The sequence below is a fragment of the Branchiostoma belcheri genome, unplaced genomic scaffold, assembly GCF_001625305.1.
Source record: "Branchiostoma belcheri isolate BF01 breed outbred unplaced genomic scaffold, Haploidv18h27 scaffold219, whole genome shotgun sequence".
Classification (NCBI taxonomy): Eukaryota; Metazoa; Chordata; class Leptocardii; order Amphioxiformes; family Branchiostomatidae; genus Branchiostoma; species Branchiostoma belcheri.
The window spans coordinates 272,544-277,611 of NW_017803702.1; the positions used below are offsets into that span (position 1 = coordinate 272,544).

The 5,068-nt window shown below is 43.1% G+C and overlaps 1 long non-coding RNA gene across 1 annotated transcript; it reads right to left on the reverse strand.

The window, feature by feature from the left end:
- Positions 1–682: 682 nt before the first annotated feature.
- LOC109470070 lies at positions 683–3,958 on the reverse strand. Its single transcript, XR_002140233.1, has 3 exons — positions 3,327–3,958; positions 1,632–1,704; positions 683–1,109 (listed from the first exon to the last, which is right to left on the reverse strand). It is a non-coding gene; the product is annotated as an uncharacterized LOC109470070 (long non-coding RNA).
- Positions 3,959–5,068: the final 1,110 nt, after the last annotated feature.

Genomic DNA, 5,068 nt, shown 5'->3' on the forward strand with positions numbered 1-5,068 from the left:
GTTTCAAAGGAGATGTCGTGATTGTCTGAATATAAACCAATATGTCACCGCGTTTGGTTGTTGTTTTTTTCTAGTAGATTTCCTTCTCTTAATGAAAAAGTATGTGTTTGGACATAAACCCAACGGATGAATTATAAAGTTCTTTTCAATGCAACTTTGTGAGGATAAAGGAAAGACGCAGAGACAAGGCTTTCCGCACACTGGGCACGGGAGACTTTTAAGACGGACTGGCTATGCCTATATGATACTGGATACGTTAACCCTTTCAGTCTTAACTGAGTTATCTTTTGCTTCTTGAACTGGCGTCCCTTGTTGTAGAAATCCTGTGTCTTTATACTTAGTATTCTCATACCTCCATGGTATTCTGTATTACCGCATAACAGTGGTACATCACTTCAGCAAAGAATAATACATTTGTTCAAAGAAACAAACATATTTGTAACCGGAGCAATAACAGGGACTACAATAACAGAGAACTGTCTAAGTAATTACAAGGGAACTGTTCGGAGTTTCATCAGGTCTTGCACTATCATGTTCTTACAAGTTAGTTAGAGAGTGCAATCGTACCACTGCTCCCATATACACCGATTGTTCAGCATCTTCATGGTTTTTAAAATGTGTACATTCTCCTCGATTCGATTTGAACCGTCATTGGCGAGGTTTTCTAAATACATATAAAATAGGTCATTACAATATATACACTAAGATACCGTAAAACACAGGCAATGTATCATCGTAGTACAGACGTATGTAAGTCACCCCAGTAATCTCTAACTGGTGTAAGGTTTACTGTGGCTAGCAATGTATTATATAGCCTGCACGTGATGGCTCTGCTACTGATCTGGTTCCTTCCCATGTTTCCTTCTTTCTGTCGACGATGCTACTACTTAATACACATATGATATCAACATGCTTCTTCTACCATCATCAACAATATCGAAACACAATTTTACACAAAGGAGACTGGAGTCAGTTGTCATGATCAGCTCTGTGACCGGGAGGCTTGAGTCAGCTGTGACCACGGCTTCTGGCATATGTGATTGTCCCGGCTATAGCACTGCAACTGCCGGCTAGAGCTTGCGCACTAGCTAAGGCACATGGTATTGCAACTGTATGGAGAGAAGAAAGGCTGTCATTGGTCCGATAAGGTGTGAGGCTTGTTGCTAGTGTCAGGACAAAACAATAGACAGGACTTCACACATTGAAGGTATCTATACATGAAATACACTCCTACCATTATTGTATATGATACCTGACAAATCTCCCGTTTAAATGGCTACCCTCTATCCACAGCAAGTAAGTCAACAGTAATATGCCTCTCACCGCGCCTCATAAAGATCTCGGCCAAAACATATCGTGGTGCGAACGTCACCGTGAGCAAATGGTAGCGGTTTGAAATGTATTTCTTCAAAACAAGGTGTACATTTCCTAAACAAGTCATCGAAACGTAGAAAACAGTTGAAGACAAGGCTGATATAGAATGTGCGTCAAAAGTACACTTGACATGACAGCTGTGAACTGCATAAGTAGCAGTCCTTCTGCGCCTTATAAATTAACTTAGCCAAAACTGGCCGACGTTACCAAACATCCACACCCTGTAGAATTATGGATAAAAGTACGTATGAACTCACCTTTTTATGTCTGTATCCCTGGTTGAGAGAAGGCAAAGGGGCTACGTATCTCCACGCCCGCCGGCCTGGGCAACTGTAGGGAAACAGCGGTGATTAGCCTCGTGTCAACTGTCATTATAGAAAAGAAAAATATAGATAAGAAAAGATAAGAAAAAATATCTCAACTTAGCGAACATACGTCACAGGTCCTCCATTACAAAACTAAGAATCAGTTGTCACAAATTACGAATTGAATCAGGAAGACATTACCGCACTCCTCTAGAACAAAGAACCTGTCAATTCTGTAGTTTAGGCCAAATAGAAGATGAAATACATTTCACCATAGATTGCCCCTTGTATAGTAGAGATAGACTCATATTTTTTAGCCATGTATTAAGTATATTTCCCCACTTCAGATATTTGACTAGTAAAGAGAAATTTGTATTCCTTTTAACTTTCGATAAACCTACTCTAAGTGATCTCACAGCCGCATATATCCATACAATCACTACTAAGCGAGATGAAGCCGAAAAGAATAGAAATTAGACATTTATTTACGCTCTTATATGTTCATTTGTATGTAATGTATATGTTTATGTTCATGTTCTGTACCCATGCGACCTGTACTTAGTTCTGTAGAACACAAATGTACAATAAAGGTCTTCATTATCATCGCGGGAATGTCTGCTAACAACTCGCCCCCTGGCCGTACTGGCTCGACTTTCCACAAACGAATCGAGACGGGATATGAAGTTCCAAAACCAAAGGCAAAGTCAACTTTTGGGGCCATAGTGAAGGACAGACTAACAAAAAGGCCAGGCAGGAGGATTAGGAAAAAAATAGCCGAACAGGAAAGGGCAAATTTAGCGGAGAGAAAAAATACTAGGGCACAAAAGAACGGGGCTAGACGGGGCAATAAAAACACAAGAAAGCATGGGAAAGCGCATCAAAAAGGGAAAACCAGCTTTCAGAAACAATACAGCCACAGAAGGGCAGGAAATGACCAGTGAGGGGCGACCGTTACACCACAGGGGTAACTGGGACAAGATGGCACAGGAATGCAAGATGCGACACAAACAAAGGACCACCCGTGAAGTGACGCTTAGATAGGGATTCTCAGAAACTGAAACTCGGCTTTTCTAACCGGAGAAAAACGTTCTATCCGAAAAAGTTGGGGTACGGGAAAAGCAATAACGCCAAAAGCGCCACAAAATCAGCCGGACAAAGTGAACTATAAACTTAGCAAAGTTTGGAAAACAGGCCGAGAAAGCTAGCCGAAAATGCGGAACACGTGGGGACGCTTAGCAGATGGTCAAAGCTACGAACTATACGAAGTGTGTGGCAACTTTTAACGAAAATTCTAGCAATTACAGCAGCGTTCACAGGACAACAACTTGACGTACAATCCGGTATGGGAACCAGTGTAGAATTTAGGAGGAATCAGTGTAGTATTTCGGGGATCTCGGTTTAGTTCTTGGTCTAACTTTACTTACGTCACGGTTACGCGTCTATCTGATTTGCTAGTTAACCAAGTAAAACACAGAGCCGGGTCGATTTCGATTGTACGGGTTGCTGTATTGTGATCTGCTGTATATATACAAAGTCAATGGTCTAGTCTTAGAGTTACAGTGGTCTAGTTTCGGATCTAAGTTACAGGAGTGGAACCCACAAGGGATATGAACTACAGAGAGCTAATACAGAGTGTGTGTTACTAACCTGGGGTCCTGTGGTCGACTGAATCCTGACGCTGACTGCTCTCACCAGTCATTGGCTAAATGAGCATGTAAATGAGCGTCCTGCTTGTGGAAAGGACGCGTGAAGAGAGCAAATGGTTTTAACGAGCTCTGATTGGTCAATTCCAGAAAAGTTTGAGCGTGGCCCGTGCGATACAAACAAGGAGACCCCGTGTGGTACAAACCGGGAATTCCCCGTGCACGTAGTGCACTGGTCAACGTAAACCTAGCGGGCGAGGATCGGCTTTCGTGTCCGGCCAAGTCCGGCATAAATTTCCCTTTCTTAATGCAAATCTGTCGTTTTTGTTTTCTTTGTGTCTTTCTAAAGGGTTGTGATAACCTACTCTACTCGGGTGGTATTTTCGTGCGCGCTCGCTAGTACGTAACGTATATACACGGCGGCGATCTGGCACTGCGTTATTTCTACCGTAGCGGGTCTAAACAAGACGCAAGATTCCTATTTTGGGGTATAAAATGTTGTCACAGTGGTAATACACTATTTGAAACGGACCTATACGAAGTACCTTTCTTTGGCGACGCTAGGGAAAACAGCATCTCTCGATAAACAGAGATAAATACTTAGATCCTGAGGGGGTGCCTTAATTCCGACCTACCCCTAATTCCGTCTTCTTGGGCCCTTGTCGTCTTGTCAGACGGTCTACAGCTTCAGTCACTCTCTGCGGGTCTGGCCGGGCAGCGCCTCTCATTCCGTACTAGTTTGAAAAATCCTGGTTGCGGCGTTATGCATGGAGCACGTGCCTAAAAATAACAACAAGAATGGACAAAGTTTTTGTGATGATGTCCGTAATCTCACAAAGTTTGTTTTAGTTCGTACACTCCGACAACAGACGAGTGAAAAATCTGTTTAAATTCGACGCTTGTTCGTTACCGTTACCTCAGAAGGGAGTTAGTCACGAAAAGGAACTTAGCCACGGAGGGAGTTTGGGCATTGGCCCGTCAATAATTAACTCGTTCCCCGGACAGTCTGCCTCGCCCAGCATGATCTCCTTCCCAGGATCGTCTGTGTGACGAACCCAGGCGCCAGAAGCCATCATGCGGCTGTATAATGTATTGCACAAAAGACTCACACACGCATATTCAGGAGCGTGTGGCGGTCTATTTAAAAGCCCCGCGGACACTTTTGTAATACTGGATGTTTCCCAGATCGGACAAGTGTAGGCCGTCAGGCGCAAAGTAGTTTGCAATTTGGGTTGCGTCTCCACAGACGTCTGTGGTCCCATACTGTGACCTTGGTGTAGTTCTGCACAAGTCCCTTCAGCGCCTCCGTGAATTTGTGAAGGCGCTGAGGAAAGTCAGGCATGTTAGGTGGAATATGGAGACACCAGATATCTGGGGAACCTTGGACGAGCGCCCGGTCTGCTTTCTGGTGGAGACCCACTGGGTGTACACGTAGCGTGTCTATTATATATGGCAATACCTATTAAAAAGCTCATCCTTATTTGGTAATACTTGCGTCAGATACCATTCTTTTCTAATAACTATACCTTACTCACGTACTTCCTAAATAATCAAACATAAATCCATACGAATGTGAGTTACAGCTCAGGGTACACATTTCATCAGTCGTTGATGCATGCATCATATTAGCACCCTCAAAAACAAACAATACAACTTCCTACATACAATACGGTGTTAAAAGCACACACATTTTGACATACTAGTGGTACTAAAACAACAATCCGTTATAAGAAAAAATCCTTTTAA